Source organism: Xenopus laevis, chromosome 8S (assembly GCF_017654675.1).
Source record: "Xenopus laevis strain J_2021 chromosome 8S, Xenopus_laevis_v10.1, whole genome shotgun sequence".
NCBI classification, from domain to species: Eukaryota; Metazoa; Chordata; class Amphibia; order Anura; family Pipidae; genus Xenopus; species Xenopus laevis.
Window position 1 is genome coordinate 8,103,754 of NC_054386.1, and position 17,966 is coordinate 8,121,719.

The following is a 17,966-nucleotide window of genomic DNA, read 5'->3' on the forward strand; positions in this document are numbered from 1 at the left end:
CTGCAAATTTAGCCTCATTTAAAGCAGATGACTTACTGGGCATCCCTCATGTATAATTCTCACACCTAGGGCAGATTTAGGAGATTAGTGGTACGGCGACAAATCTCCTCTTCTTCGGGGCGACTAATCTCCCCGAACTGCCTTTCCGCCTTCCTGCCGAGGAAACTTCGGGCGATTTTGGAAAACTAAGTGCTCCACGTGACATCCCACTGGAGATTTACATTCTAGCCGGAGGGAATGGAAGTTTGGGGAGATAAGTGTTGTTTTTTTGATACCAGAAAAACTCCCGTGGGCCCAGGTGTCAGTGGGCCCTCATGCTGCTAAACATTTGGCCTCTTTCATGGCCATTCCCTATTTATATGAGAACAAAGTGGCTAAATAGATGGAATAATAGTTTATAGTATGTAAAGAAAAAAGACTAAGGGAATAGAGGTTGAGTGATGAGAGGAAGAATAATAGTACTGACAGTGTTGGTCTAAGGTTTTTGGGTGGGCCCCTGGTGTCCCAGTCCGACAATGTACATATACAGATACATATTTGAACCAATGGACTTGAATAAGTATGGAAGTATGGAATTGAGACCCTGGCTCTACATTGTGCAAGATAAAAAAAACAGAGCACAGTCCTGTCAAGCCAGTGTCGGACTGGGATACCAGGGGCCCACCAGAAAACCTCAGACTTAGGGTCCACTTTCCAAACTATTATATCTACTCTCCTCACTCAATTTCTTTATTCTCCTAGACTCTTTTCTCTACATACTATACTATATTCTTCCATTATAAAGCCTTATTTGTTTCCATAAAGAAATAGGGAATGACCATGAAATAGGCCAAATGGTTAGAAGCAAGAGGCCCACTGACACCTGGGCCCACCGGGAGTTTTCCTGGTATCCCGATGGGCCAGTCCAACACTGTGTTAAGCCCACTACATGCAAGAAAGCTGGACATGCCTAAGCTAAGGTAAGGCCCAGTGTATTTTGGAACAATTAAATCGCAAATTCCATAAAGCAGTGGGAATTAAAATGTTTTTAATGAAAATTATTATGAAGACCTAGAAACGTATTTCAGCAAGGCTGATTTTTTTTTTTAAGACTATGAATCTGGATTTCATATGGGAACATTTCAGAAGCTGGGTTCCAATAAACTGGTGATAAACTGCAGGAAGGAAATACATTTAGAGAAATGGGCAGTTTATTGATAAATGTTTGATAAGCCTTTCCGTGCTCACACGCATATGTGGTCACTGGTGTAGCCAATAAGAATGTTTTTTTTTTATTTTTATAGCACAACATGTAGAAGTTTCTCCAAATTCCAGTTATATGATTATGGCCTGAGAATGCCGCCTCTTTCGGCTGTAGGTATTCACATATCCACTAACCTATAAATGAGGGGATAATGAATGTACTATATTTTCTACCTTCTAATGATGCACTAAAGATTTGGCTCCATAAGGGAGAATACTAAATATTGAACAAAATCCCAAATAAAGCTGTAAAAAATGTTGATTTCAGCTCTCCACCAAGACATATGAGAAACAGCAGAGCAGGGCCGCCATTAGAAATCACGGGGCCCCGCACAACAAAATTTTTGGGGCCCCCCTGGGCCCCGCCCACACTGACGACCAAGCTCCACCCCATATCCCGCCCACTCCACATCGCAGTTAAAAGACCACACAGACATCAGCGCTAAAAAAGTAACCCCCCCCCACAAGTTGTAAAAAGCTATTGATGGTCAGGGCCCCCTTAAAAAAAACATTAGTGGCAGGGGCCCCCTTATAAGTTAAAAACAAATTGGGATCCCAAAAAAAAAATGTAAAAAAACATTTTTTTTCAAAAAAAAAAAACTGTTGGCAGGGGCCCCCTCATGAGTTAAAAACAAATTGGGGCCCCAAAAAAAATTTGAAAAAAAAAATTATTTTTTTTTGAAAAAAAAAAAACCATTGGCGGCAGGGGCCCCCTTATAAGTTAAAAACAAATTGGGATCCCAAAAAAAAATGTAAAAAAACATTTTTTTTGAAAAAAAAATTGGTGGCAGGGGCCCCCTCATAAGTTAAAAACAAATTGGGGCCCCTACAAAAAATTTGAAAAAACATTTTTTTTGAAAAAAAAAAAACTGGTGGCAGGGGCCCCCCTTACAAGTTAAAAAAAATTGGGGCCGCCAAAAAAAAAATATTTTAAAAAAAATATTGGTGGCAGGGGCCTATAGAATATTAAAATAATACATTGGTGGCCAGGGGATTAAAAAAAAAAAAAACACACAAAAAAAAACTGGTGTTCAGTAGAATTGAACTCATGGCTTCAGTACTTCAACTTCGCCTCCTTTCGTGACTTCGGATCTTTTCACCGCTTCAGGACTACAATTTCGGCTGTTTTCGTGACTTCGGGTCTTTGCGCTGCTTCAGGACTTCGGCTTCGGCTGTTTTCGTGACTTCGGTTCTTTTCGGCGCTTCGGGACTTCGGCTTTTTCCGTGACTTCGGGTCTTTTCGGCGCATCGGCTTCGGCTTTTCGTCACTTCCGCATTCGGCAACGCAAGAGGCAAGACGTACGGCTCGGGCGCTCGTAAGGGGGGCCTGGACCTTCAAAAAATGCAGCGCTGCCGGGCCCCCCTTCATGCCCGGGCCCGGTACGCTTGTCCCCCCTGTCCCCCCCTGATGGCGACCCTGCAGCAGAGTATAGACTAATGTGTTGCTCTGATAGAATACATAGTTGGTTACATATCGAGTAATCAGAACCCACATCATAGCAAAAGAAAGAAATATGGAGATCCTTCCACAAATCTCTTTTTTTTTTTTTTTTGTCATACGTATTTTGTTCTCAACTTGAAAGAGGGTGTGTTAAAGGAATTAATGACCTCCCAACTCATTTTCAAGTAATTATTCTGAAAGTGTTGTCATTACATACTGTGATCTGAGTTAAACCTCGACCCATCCTATAAAGGGGTACAAAGCCAGACTCATTCACTGGGAACGACCAAACAGCTCCCAAGGTTCGTTAAACTTAAACCATCGGGGGGGGGGGGGGGAAGCCTTTTAAGATCTTTCCACTTCTTTAAAGGTAAGAGGGAAAGAAAATCAATAAACTGGTAGCCTGGTTAGTGCTATGGAGTAGCTCAGGGCACAGTGGGTGGCTACGAGTGATATATGGGAAACAGATGCTGTTATTCTGGTGATAGGCCCATGTATAGTACTCACTGCCAATGCAAAGCAATTAAAAAACAATAATTGTACACGATAGCTGAAACCAAAAGAACAAATAAAAACATATGAACATCTGGGACCTCTCCAGAAAAGGCAACTTAGAAAAGATGCAGCAGGAACAAAGAACAGAAAAGAACTGAATTCTCTTCAAAACACAAATTAAAGGGGTTGTTCACCTTCCAACACTTTTTTCAGTTCAGTTGGTTTCAGATAATTCATCAGAAATAAAGACTTTTTCCAGTTACTTTCTATTTTCTATGTGTGACTGTTTGTCTAATATTGAAGTGTAAAGTGTCATTTTTCACCTTCTAAAGCAGCTCTGGGAGGGGGGTCGCCGACCCTGTAAACTGATCGAAATGGAGACATTTAGTTGATCCATTTCTTATCTTTGTCCCTGCTGAGCAGAATCCCTGAGTTTCATTACAGGCAGCTGTTAGACTTGATACAGTAGTTACTGATACTCCAGAGATGCTGCTGAGAAATGGATCAACTCAATGTTACAAAATTGTGACAGTTTAGAGTCTGACCCTGAATTACTGAGCTGTCAGACTCACACACCAGAGACAGGAATATTAAGGTTTAAACACTTTGAAAAAAACTGTAAAAAAAATAAAAAATACAAAGTAATTGAAAAAAGTCTTTATTTCTGGAGAACAAACTAAAAACAACTAAACTAAAAAAGTGTTTGGAAGGTGAACAAGAGGAAAAGAAATACAACACACAAACATATTAAAAATAATAGCACATTCCTAGACACTACAGAGAAGAACTAATCTACTCTTGTCGGGGGTCTTGCACACCATTGGATGTCTCAGGGGAAAATACACATTTTGCATTAATAATAAAAATCATGTGTACGAATATAGCTGGGCGTAATAGACTGTCGATATTCGAAGTCGAAGGATTTCAATTCGGCAGTCGAATATCGAGGGTTAATTAACCCTCAATATTCGACCCTAGGTAAATCTGCCCCTTTAAGTCAGAGCAGTAACAATGTCAAGAATCGGCAACAACAGTGGTAGGTGCTTCGTTTTCCGAAGTCGTCCGAAGTTGCCTCACGAGGCAACTTCGGGCGACTTTGGAAAACGAATCGCCGCGAGTGCCATCCCGCTGGTGTTTTTTCATTATAGCCGGCGGGAAGGTAGGGGAAGGCAGTTCGGGGAGATTGTCGCCCCTAAGAAGAGGCGATTTGTCGCCAGGACGACTAATCTCCCCGAATCTGCCCTTATCCTTAAATTTACACTAATCCTATCAATACTTTGAAGTGTCGTCATTTCTCTTTCTCCTTTGGAGGAAAGCCTCCCACTTGAAAGCCCAGTTCACATAAAATGGGATTTTACAATGGCTTTAGTGTGACTCATTAAGTGCAGATTGGGGGAGCAACATCTGGAGCCATAAAATGGTACTTTTTATTTCAGAAGCAGTACTGTTGCGCCATTAGGTCTGTATAGGATGGCACAGTGTTTATATTAAACATAAAAAGAAAATGTCATCACCCAAACTATAATGTGAAAGCAGCATTATTACTAGTTTTATTATCTGACCATGTGATGATTAATGATAATAATAATATTGTACAGTGCCGCTAAGACTAATAAGTACATTCAGCTTCTGTCTGGAGAAATCGATGGCACTTTAAATAAAACTGGCAAAGGTTTCTTTACAGGATTTATGTTGGACTGGGACACAAAGATGCCACAGTGCACATAAAGGGTATAAACAGTGCTAGCACTGGGGGTATCATATTTAATATGGAATATGGGACTAAAATGTTTCTTGCCAGGCAGAAATGATCTGCATTAATTCCTGCAGCAAATACGATAGTGTTACAATAGTGTAAATGGAGGCGAGTGGAGGTAAATATTAAAGATAATATAAATTTTTAGGCCAGCGTTAAACCAGCTCCATATATTATTCATTATTGTCTAGAATATGAGTTGGGTTTTCACTAATGTCTCCTTTAAAGGGATACTGTCATGGGAAGAAATTTCTTTTCAAAATGAATCAGTTAATAGTGCTGCTCCAGCAGAATTCTGCACTGAAATCCATTTCTCAAAAGAGCAAACAGATTTTTTTATATTCAATTTTGAAATCTGACATGGGCATACCTCCCAACTGTCCCTTTTTCGGAGGGACAGTCCCTCTTTTGACAGCTCAACCCGCAGTCCCTCATTTGTACTGGAAAGTCCCTCTTTTCTCTGCACTGAACAGCCAGAAAAAGAAACAAAGTTTCTCACTTAATTGGCTTTTAGCAGAGAGCCCAGAACAGGTAACAGGTGCAAATAAGATACTTTGTAACAATTTTGAGACACAAAAACACAGTTTAGATAAGGAGAAATATTTTCAAACTTTCATAACCTGCCAAATTTTGTAAAACAAACATGGTAATTAGGGGGTGTGGCCACAGAAAGGGGTGTGGTCAAAAAATTGCTGCGCTACGTGTGGGAAAAATTTTTTTGGCCCTCTTTTTACTTCCACAATGTTGGGAGGTATGCATGGGGCTAGACAATTGTCAATTTCCCAGCTGCCCCCAGTCATGTGACTTGTGCTCTGATAAACTTCAATCACTCTTTACTGCTGTACTGCAAGTTGGAGTGATATCACCCCCTCCCTTTCCCCCCAGCAGCCAAACAAAAGAACAATGGGAAGGTAACCAGATAACAGCTCCCTAACACAAGATAACAGCTGCCTGGTAGATCTAAGAACAACACTCAATAGTAAAATCCAGGTCCCACTGAGACACATTCAGTTACATTGAGAAGGAAAAACAGCAGCCTGCCAGAAAGCATTTCTCTCCTAAAGTGCAGGCACAAATCACATGACCGGGGGCAGCTGGGAAACTGACAAAATGTCTAGCCCCATGTCAGATTTCAAAATTGAATATAAAAAAATCTGTTTGCTCTTTTGAGAAATGGATTTCAGTGCAGAATTCTGCTGGAGTAGCACTATTAACTGAGGTGTTTTGAAAAAAACATGTTTTCCGATGACAGGATCCCTTTAAGTACAGCTACGGAGGGGCTGATTACAATTTCGACACATGCAAATGCTACAATCATATAGCTGGAGGTGAGGAGAACTATGCGTCAAGTCTCCTAGATATGTTGGATTTGATTTATTTCTATTGGCTGGCTCTATTTACACATTAGCACCAACACTGAGCAGCAGATCGTTTCATCTCTGGTTATGCTTGGGTACACAGTGGTACCTTTGGTTGGCCATTACCCATTTGTATCACCGTTGAAATCATATTCTTTTTGTTCTTCTGAGACCTTTGATTCTTAATGATTTTTTTACAACGCAAAGACATCCATTAATAGTTAAAAAAAATAGTTTGATGGAGCAGGAGCTCCCTCTACTGGTGAGGGACACAATGCTCAATGTAAATGTCATTGTGTTATTGATTTCAAGAAAAATATATCTTCTGTGCATTCAGAGGCATAACTATAATGGTACTGGTGTCTACAGAAAATAATACTTTTAGGGTCACTCAATACTTGGGTAAGATGATCCGTGTCAGATGCATTTCTGCTGACATAAGCAACTTTGCCTACTTTAATCCATAGGGTCTGCTTTCTTTGTTGTTATTCCCCTGTAAGTATCACTCAACAAGAATATTAGTTGGATGTCCTCCAAACCAGCGAGAAATGTATACAATTATTTTATACTCAAAATAAGGTTACCATTTAAAAAGGTGCTGGCCTCCTATACAGCTATAACGTGTAATATTCTGTATGTGTTGCACCTGTGAGGAACCCCACGGGAATGTTTGCCATTAACATGTGTATGCTGACGTCATTACCACCAGCATTTTTTACAGATATAACATAATTCCCTTAATAAGCAAAAGTTCTCTCTCTATCACAATCTCTTCTAGCTATGAAAGGGGATGTAAACCCTAAACTACAATTTATATCCCAGCATTTGCCTATACTATTCTGTACTGCTGGTTCTGACTCATGAACAAATGTAGCAGAATAATGCATTCCTCCAGCCAAGATGGTGCAGACAAAAAGTACTTTCAAACAACAGTGCAGACAAATATTGCTTTTAATGGCAATTACATTTCCAAACGGACTAACATTTTTTTATATTGAAAAGTAAGAGAAAAAACTGTGGATTAAAAATCATGATGATTAGCATCCATATCTGCAGAGCCTTCACTTCACTCCTTATAAGTGTCCTACCAGCAAGCTGTTATTTTATTCAAAATACTCAAAAATAAGCACTGACATACACTATGTTAAAAGAGCATTTAATATGTATGAAATGTGCAGGGGCGTAACTACAGAGGAAGCAGACCCTGCGGCTGCAGGGGGGCCCAGAAGGTATAGGGGGCACGATGAGGCCCTACTTAATGAACAATTTCAATATACAGTCATATGAAAAAGTTTGGGAACCCCTCTTAATTCTTTGGAGTTTTGTTTATCATTGGCTGAGTTTTCAAAGTAGCAACTTCCTTTTAATATATAACATGCCTTATGGAAACTAGTATAGTATTTCAGCAGTGACAAAGTTTATTGGATTAACAGAAAATATACAATATGCATCATAACAAAATTAGACAGGTGCATAAATTTGGGCACCCCAACAGAGATATTACATCAATACTTAGTTGAGCTCCTTTTGCAAATGTAACAGCCTCTAGACGCCTCCTATAGCCTTTGATGAGTGTCTGGATTCTGGATGTGGCTATTTTTGACCATTCGTCCAAACAAAATCTCTCCAGTTCAGTTAAATTTGATGGCTGCCGAGCATGGACAGTCTGCTTCAAATCATCCCATGGATTTTCCATGATATTCAAGTCGGGGGACTGTGACGGCCATTCCAGAATATTGTACTTGTCCCTCTGCATAAATGTCTTTGTAGATTTCCAAGTGTGTTTAGGGTCATTGTCTTGTTGGAATATCCAACCCCTGCGTAACTTCAACTTTGTGACTGATGCTTGAACATTATCCTGAAGTATTTGTTGATATTGGGTTGAATTCAGCCGACCCTCGACTTTAACAACGGCCCTAGTCCCTGAACTAGTCACACAGCCCCACAGCATGATGGAACCTCCACCAAATGTGACAGTCGGTAGCAGGTGTTTTTCTTGGAATGCCGTGTTCTTCTTCCTCCATGCAAATCGCTTTTTGTTATGACCAAATAACTACATTTTTGTCTCATCAGTCCAAAGCACTTTGTTCCAAAATGACTGTGGCTTGTCTAAATGAGCTTTTGGATACAACAAGCGACTCTGTTTGTGTTTGTGTGAGTGTAGAAAGGGCTTCTCTCTCATCCCCCTGCCATACACATGTTCTTTGTGCAAATTGCACTGAATTGTAGAACGATGTACAGATACACCATCTGCAGCAAGATGTTCTTGCAGGTCTTTGGAGGTGATCTTTGGGTTGTCTGTAACATTCTCACAATCCTCCGCATATGCCGCTCCTGTATTTTTCTTGGCCTGTCAGACCTGTGTTTTACAGCAACTGTGCCTGTGGCCTTCCATTTCCTGATTACATTCCTTACAGTTGAAACTGAAAGTTTAAACCTCTGAGATGCTTTTTGTAGCCTTCCCCTAAACCATGATACTGAACAATCTTTGTTTTCAGATCTTTTGAGAGTTGCTTTGAGGATCCCATGCTGTCACTCTTCAGAGGAGTCAAACAGAAGCACAACTTGCAATTGGCCACCTTAAATAACTTTTCTCATGATTGGACACACCTGCCCATGAAGTTCAAGGCTTAACGAGCTAATCCAACCAATTTGGTGTTGTCAGTAATCAGTTAAGCAGCTACATTCAAATTAGCAAAATTACAAGGGTACCCAAATTTTTGCACAGCCAGTTTTTCACATTTGATTTCATTTCATACAACTGAATACTGCTTCACTAAAAATCTTTGTCCACAAATGAAAGACATTCCACCGTTATCTTTTTTGTTGCAAGTATAGTAAATTGTGATGCAGGCTGAGAGGGGTTCCCAAACTTTTTCATATGACTGTATATTAGTAAAAAAGGACAACCTCTGGATATTTTGGGGTCCCCAAAATAAATATGCTGCGGGGCCCAGTAACGCCACTGGAAATGTGTATTCGTGAGGAAGTTAATAGCATTTATCCTCAAAGTGCAGCATAGAAGTCTAAAGTTCAACAGCTTAACAGACAGTGACATCAAAAAATATATGGCCCATACCAGTGCCACGATCAACACCCCACAATCTGCAGAATAGTGTCTAGTCTTGTTACATTATGTTTCCTAATTCTTGTTAGACCTTAGCATAATAGCTCTGCTTAGCATTTGTTAAGATAGTCCTGCCACCTTGTGGAAAATTGAGTAAGATTTAGTAAGGGGTGTTTCTGTTTAGCTCCTCAATGTCATTGAGGCATGTTACAAATTATTTTAAGGGATCCTATCAAAATGCATCAGTTAATAGTACTACTCCAGCAGAATTCTGCACTGAAATCCATTTCTCAAAAGAGCAAACTATAGAAGTACATATCTGTTATCTACTGTGTATCCTGTGCTTAAATGACTGCCCCGTTGCTAAACAGCAACTTATTTATATAAACTATAGTAGTACTTATCTGTTATCTACTGTGTATCCTGTTCTTGAATGACTGCCCCCATGGCCACACAGCAGCTTGTTTATATAAACTATAGTAGTACTTATCTGTTATCTACTGTGTATCCTGTGCTTGAATGGCTGCCCCCATGGCCACACAGCAGCTTGTTTATATAAACTATAGTAGTACTTATCTGTTATCTACTGTGTATCCTGTGCTTGAATGGCTGCCCCCATGGCTACACAGCAGCTTGTTTATATAAACTATAGTAGTACTTATCTGTTATCTGCTGTGTATCCTGTTCTTGAATGGCTGCCCCCATGGCTACACAGCAGCTTGTTTATATAAACTATAGTAGTACTTATCTGTTATCTACTGTGTATCCTGTGCTTGAATGGCTGCCCCCATGGCTACACAGCAACTTGTTTGTATAAACTATAGTTTTTTCTGAAGCAAATACACCAGCGTTGCCAGTGCATCACAATAAGTTAATATTGTTCATAAGTTATACTGTTAGCAAGAGGTAAGGAAGTTCCAGTACAACTCCATATCACCCTCAAGGCAATGGTGTATGTGAACAATTTATAAGCAAATAAGCAATTGTAACAATATAAGATAACAGGTCCCTTGGGAAAAGTTAGACTCACAGCTTAAAGGGCAATTCACCTTCATTAGCAAAACTGTAATAACTGGGGGGGGAAAAACACAGAAATCTGTTTAAACTTTCATAACCTGCCAAATTTTGTAAAATGAACATGGTAATTAGGGGGCTGTGTAGCCATATGGGCATGGTCAAAAATGTTTCGCCATGCTCAGGGCAGCCATCAAGGGGTACTACTGTACCAGGCCTAGGCCTGAAGGGGGACCCTGCTGTGCTGCACTTTTCAAATAGCCTGGCCCCCCTTGACCGCGCTGAAGCCATGCCGCCTCTTCCGTCCCAAAAAGCCGGACAGCTGAAGTCCCGAAAGCGCCAAAAAGACCCGAAGTCCTTAAAAAATATTCTCTGGGGTCCCAAATTTTTTTAATTTGTAAGGGGGGCCCTGGCCACCAATGTTTTTCTTAGAAATATTCTCTGGGGCCCCAGATTTTTTTAACTTGTAAGGGGGGTCCTGGCGCCAATGTTTTTTTTAAAAATTTTCTCTGGGGCAACAATTTTTTTTTCACTTGTAAGTGAACAACTTTTAGGGAGGGCCATGGACACCAATTTTTTTTTACTTATAGGGGGGCCCTGGACACCAATTTATGGGGGGCCCTGGTACCACAGTTTTTTTTTAATTATAAAGGGGCCCTGACCTCGATAGCTTTTTATAACTTGCGTGCGTTACCTTTTTTAGCACTGATGTCTCTGTGGTCTTTTAACTGTGGTGTGGATAGGGTTGCCAACTGGGCCGGTATTTTACCTGCCTGGCCAGTAAAAATTATGGTTGATTGCAATGTTATTAATAGGGGAAAAAAGATAAATATATAGGAAGGACAGTATTTTTTTCCGAAAAAGGTGGCAACCCTAGGTGTTTAGTGGGCGGGGTCTGGGGTAGGGCTTGGAGTGGGTGGGGTCTGGGTGGGGCTTGGAGTAGGCGGGGCCAGGGGCCTGAAAATTTTGTTTTATGGGCCCCGTGATTTCTAATGGCGGCTCTGGTCAAATTTTTTGTCCCTCTTTTTGTTTCCAAAATGAATGAAGGAAGTGTGAGTGCGGTGTGTGTGGGTAGAGGATTGTGCTGCCACAGTTCAGAATAGATGTTGCACTGTCTCACCTTGGCCGCTAGGGGCAGTATTGTGCCCTCAGTCTGAACTATCTTCTTGGTTTGTATGAGCTGCACAGACAGGACTCGGATTATGCTGCCCTGTAGAGCTGTCTCATGCCGGGCTGAGTGTCTGCTTCCACTGGCGAAAGGAAACAAAGTATTGGAGAAGCTCCAGTCTCCCAGAGAGCGAGAGGCAACATTGTGTTACTGCTGCAGCTTCACCTGCCCCGGGTTAATAATGAACTAGTCCGTACCTATGGGATAAGTGGCTCCACACGGGCGAACTCATTATCTGAGGGGGGGGAGACAAGTGTTTTCTCTCTTCAGCCCCGCAGGTTCATGTCAGTCACTATGAGGTTCAATGGCAGTTTACAGATGAAAAGAAAGGTTAAAGTGTTCAAGAAAGGTTCCTAGTTGCTGGACCCCTATATCACTATCAATGTGGACGAGTGCCCGGTTGGACAGACCAGCATCAAACACCGGACCGACAAGCCCACGTCCAACAAGGAGTTCTGTGTGACTGTGTGTGAGGGCAGCAAAGTGGAGCTGGCGGTCTTCCACGAGACTCCCATTGGCTAGGATGATTTTGTGGCTCACAGCGCGTTCAGCTTTGATTGGCTTATTAAGGCCTGTGCCAATACCGACTCTTTTGAAGGATGGGTGAGTCAACTTTACAGTCTGCTGGGGGTGCCCAGTGTCTGCATTGGAATATTGCCCCCTGGGGATTATACATTTATGGCACTGGCCACAATTATTCAGCAACATCAAAAATGTATTCCAGATAAGGGATCTTTCCATAATGTGGATCTTCTTCTCTTCATACCTTAAAGGGGTCGTTCACCTTTCATTGAACTTTTAGTATGATGCAGAGAATGATATTCTGATATACTGCGCATGCGCCAAAAGTCACAAAGAATCGGAAAACTTCGTGACTTTTGGCGCATGCGCAGTAGATCTGTACCGGCGAAACGCTCCTACTGCGCATGCGCCAAAACTCCGGTCAAAGCAGGAAGAAGATCGCATGGGAGAAGATGGCGTCTGTGAACTCCGTGGACTGGACCTGCGCAGAGGGGTAAGTAACAAGTTAGGGGCAAAGGTAGGCCAGGGGGGAGGAGGGAGGGGGGGCAACACAGGGAAGGGTTTTTGCGCCCAGGGGGTTTCCTTCTCCTTTATACTGTTTGACATGATGTTTATGCACAAATAAGCAAAAGGCGCTGGCGTTTACTGGAATATCCATATGGCTTATTTTCCTTTACATCCACAAGATGGCACTTGCACTTAGGAACATTTGTGTTCTGAATACGCCAGCAAACAGACTGAACCTGTGATTGCCTATAAATGCATTAAAAATGTATAATATGTAAAAAAAAAAAAAAAAATACATGCTGATGGTTGATAACATCCATTTGAGCATTATTAGTACTTGTATAAATAATACTTTAGGCACCGAGCCGAAATAATCAATCACTTTATACACCTCTACAAATGGATGGAAAGTGCCTTTGAAGTTACTATTTGTGCTGCTCTCAATAAAATATATCTAGAAACCTTATCAGCAATACTCTGCCATTCAATTTCTGCTGGCTGCTTTCCCAGGCTGTTCAGGGGAGCCTGCATCAATATGCAACTGCCATAGTTGGATGACAGCCAATCCCTATCTTGTTTATGGAAAGCCAGTGTTAGGGTGGACCTGACAGGGAACTGCAATATATGTTGCCTTGTGTAGGGCCAAAGTTATGACTGGCTCAGGTCAAAATGCCCATGTTCTTTTGGGGTTGAGCATTAGGGCATGCCACGTGCCAATTTGGAAATCAAACGCCAACATCAATGGATCTATGAGGTGCTCAGATTAGCTCAGATTTATCAGGAACTATGTCTTTTTTTATCCACGGTAATGATAAGGGTAATTCTAAAAGCTACTTATTAATATATCTGGAGAAAGGAATTGGCTATGGAAGAATCTGTGGGCAAATATGAAAGAAAATGTTCAACAAATGAGAACCATATGTGTGAATTTCAACGACACTATTTGAATCTAAACAAATAGTTGTCTACTGTGTTTCTCACTCATATTCCGTTCACCCTTTGATGAAAGCAAACAATATAAAATTATATCTATTTGTTTCCCAAAAAGCACTCTGTCTCATGCTCTTTGGATTCCGACTGCAATCACCTCGAAGAGGATTCTATATCAAATACATCTTCGCAGTACAAATTTGGGATTGATGATTTCACATTTCTTCGAGTGTTGGGCAAGGGCAGTTTTGGGAAGGTTGGTATTTTTAGAAACTATTTAGACTTGGACAGTAACTCAAGATATTACCAGTGAGTTTACAACCATTTAAGCTTTACAGACCCTCTTCCATAGCCGTGAGAGATAGAGGTATAATCAAAGTATAGCAGAGACCTGTTACACCTTTTTCTATGGTTGTTTTCAACTTGACGGTTGTTGGAGATCTCAACTTCTTTTCAACCGAATTTTGTGAAACTTTGATTTCTTATAAGCGGCAGCTTTCAGTGGCCAAGTTCTTATTTCTGTCTTTGTTTTTTTCTCTAGCTGTTGCACAATAGGAATGCAATACATCATTGTTACTGTTTTTACCTGTCTTTTCGCCACAAAGCTGTTAGAGATTTGATTTATGGTTGGGGATAAGAGGAACACATTTTCTAAGCCAAGTATAAAGCAGTTATATCACTGGAGAATATTTCTTTTGTTCTTGGGTTAGTGCATAGATTGGGGCTGCAGTTAATTTATTTACCAGCATACCAATTCCTCATGATCCTTTGAAAATAAATATATTGAAAATGGTAAATTGTTTAAAGGGATACTGTCATGGGAAAAAATTTTTTTTTCAAAATAAATCAGTTAATAATGCTGCTCCAGCAGAATTCTGCACTGAAATCCATTTCTCAAAAGAGCAAACAGATTTTTTTATATTCAATTTTAAAATCTGACATGGGGCTAGACATTTTGTCAATTTCCCAGCTGCCCCTGGTCATGTGACTTGTGCCTGCAGTTTAGGAGAGAAATGCTTTCTGGCAGGCTGCTGTTTTTCCTTCTCAATGTAACTGAATGTGTCTCAGTGGGACATGGGTTTTTACAATTGAGTGTTGTTCTTAGATCTACCAGGCAGCTGTTATCTTGTGTTAGGGAGCTGTTATCTGGTTACCTTCCCATTGTTCTTTTGTTTGGCTGCTGGGGGGGGGGAAAGGGAGGGGAGTGATATCACTCCAACTTGCAGTACAGCAGTAAAGAGTGATTGAAGTTTATCAGAGCACAAGTCACATGACATGGGGCAGCTGGGAAATTGACAATATGTCTAGCCCCATGTCAGATTTCAAAATTGAATATAAAAAAATCTGTTTGCTCTTTTGAGAAATGGATTTCAGTGCAGAATTCTGCTGGAACAGCACTATTAACTGATTCATTTTGAAAAATGAACAGTGACAGTATCCCTTTAACATATTTTATCTATTAAATCTTTATTATATAGGAATGCACTGAACCCAGCTTCTGGAGTTAAGCCAAACACCCCAATTCTGGGAAACAGATTTGGCAGAATACCAAACCAGACCCCTACCCTCAGCGGTGCTGGAAATTACCGGCATGCAGCCAGAAAATGCAGATGCACACACACATTTTTACCATTGTGTAGGTTTTGGATCCTGTAAGGCCAGGCTCTTGGATTTGATCCAAATCCTGCTTTACTGCAGCTTCCACCTAACTTTCTTATGACCTATACATGAAAAATAGACTTTGCTTATATTAGCATTATGTCCTATATACAGTATATACCTGTAAGAAAGCTCACACTGTTCATTTCTTTGTGCACTAGGTAATGTTGCCAAGTCAAAGGAGTCTGATAATCTCTATGCAGTCAAGGTTCTAAAGAAAGATGTGATTCTTCAGGATGACGATGTGGAGTGTAATATGACAGAGAAGCGAATTCTGTCCCTGGCCTGTAGTTATCAGTTCCTCAGCCAACTCTTCTGCTGCTTTCAGACACCGGTGAGACAATTTAGTGCACCTACAGGAGTCAGAGACTAGTCTGGTCCCTGTAGAGGATCAAGGAAATGTAGCATTTGTTTGTGCTATGGCTGGGATGGAAGATCATGGTATTATTAAATATATTTTGCTAAGGAAAAATTAATCATGCTAATGCAACATGTTTCAAGTTACTTACCCTTCAGATATAAAAACTGCTTACTTTGTATTTTATTTAACTTGCAACTTTATTGGCTTGTGTAGTGCTGATTTCTACTGAGCTGTACAATTTATTTCCAACAAACACAAAATAAATAATAACTTGATGACAGATGTTGAAAACCAGAGGTTATGGATAAAAGGAAACTGACGCTATTATTTAAAGCAATTGAACTGTAATGGATGATCCATACTTATTCCTGGAGGCAAATCAGCCATTGCTAGTTGGTGTCTCATGCTGGAATCAGTCAGTTTGACTTAAAGCAAAAAAGTTGAGTAACAATCATTAAATATATAAACAACTTGAACAAATATAAAAACTATTTGTAAAACAGGTTTTTAAAGGAGCTAAAAGTTTTAGTTCTGAAGAATGGGGTATAGTAGGCGTAGTCTCGCAAAATTTTGGCAACAGCTCAAGATGGCAACGGCAAAATTGATCCACTTGTTTGGTGAATACAACATATGATATTTGGCTGTCCATGTGGATGGCGTCTTATGGAGACTGTGGATCACATGCCTGGCCTGATTCACTTCTCAGCGAGCAGGGTATTGATCGGGAGGGCATTATGTTCCGCCCCTACATGAGCCAAGGGGCTTCACAATTCTGATATAAAGTGTTAATTTTTCAGTCTTCTCAAGTGGTCCAGGAGAACACCCAAGCCCACAAGCTGATTTGCTGCCAGCTCAATCCAAGACTGTAGGCAGTATCTGCCCATGTATGGCCCACATGGACCCGATCTTTAATAATAATGATAATGAACCATAGATCTGTGAGACTGCATAGAGAAGAGGGCTTTCTGGACTGGAAATATAATTATTACAATGGAAAAAATGACAAGGTCAAAGTTATAATTAGACGAGTAGTTGAGAAGTTAATCTTTAACATTAAAGGTCATTTATTTCTAGTTTGCAATGAAACAGTTTATATATAGAATATAGAGGGGAACAGTGCAGGTGGAATTGGCTAAGACATTACACGCATTTAGCATCTGCATAAAGATCATATTGCAGGCTAAAGTCCTGAGGACACAATCAGTTATTAGAAGAGACAAAGTTGCTGTGTGATAACAGAACACTGAAAATGTTTGTTCTGACAAGTACGAAGCAAGATATAACGTGTCTTAGTCCCAGTGAGATGAGGCAAAGGGGAATGTTTCCTACTTTACGGTTTATAAAGCTTCCCAGATCATCCTTCTGTTTCATTTACAATCCACTATTATTTCTTCCTTAATATTTTAGTAACAAATACTGGCCAACAAATAAAGTCTTATTCAAGCCAAAGAGAAAATCAGTGTTTTACCAAGGGAATATTATACTACATCTGTGTATTCCCACTCGTTTTCCTGAAACTGTTTTTTTAAAAGCTCCTGTACCCTTAACCCAAGCCTCCTGACTGTATAAAGGAACAGAAATTCAGTATTCATTTATCTACAATGCCTTATCAGGTCATGCCCATTAGAGGGCAGTAAGAAGCTATAAAATGTAAAAGCACTCTGGGTAGATTTCAAGTCCTTTCTAAAACAAACAAGTCATGGCCTTATCTATATGTGTGTATTGTTGTAAGCACTATAACGGCTACTGCACAGATAGAAACAGCAATTAATATAATTTAAAATATGAATTATATAAATAGGGGATAATACATAAAATAATAAATTTGGCCCTCTCATTATTCAGTTATTTGGGGGTCTGTGTATAGCAGCATTATACTGAAATTGTGTTCATTTTGATTTCGAGTCAAGGGATTCAAATTTCACGTGTTCTATGCAGCAGAACTGTTGCAGGCCATTCCAACACCTAAAGCATATGACCAACCCATTTTAGAATACACACAGGGCTGACCCAAGGTCAAGTGGCACCCTGTAGAAAAACTGCAAATTGGCATCCTTTACCATATGTATTAGATATCCATACAATTATTTTATTAGTAGAATGTCGTAGTTCTACAGCCAGAGGACCACAGATTGATAGATATCCCTTATTTGATGCTGGATATTTATGGGAAAAACTCTAAGAGTAAGGGCACACGCTCAGATTCTGGGAGATAAGTCACCCGGCGACAAATCTCCTCTTCTTAGGGGCAACTAATCTCCGTGAACTGCCTCCCCTGCCTTCTCCATGGGGATTGCACTCGGCGTGATTCGATTTCAGAAGTCGCCCAAAGTTGCCTGACAAGGAAACTTTCCGTATCACTAGCTTTTAGCTAGTGTTAGCTTTTAAAGGGATCCTGTCATCGGAAAACATGTTTTTTTCAAAATGCATCAGTTAATAGTGCTAC

General features: G+C 40.4%; 1 pseudogene; it reads left to right on the forward strand.

Annotated features, from left to right (window-relative positions):
• Positions 1–894: 894 nt before the first annotated feature.
• The window catches only part of LOC108700474, a 42,829-nt pseudogene continuing 25,757 nt past the window's right edge, over positions 895–17,966 (forward strand).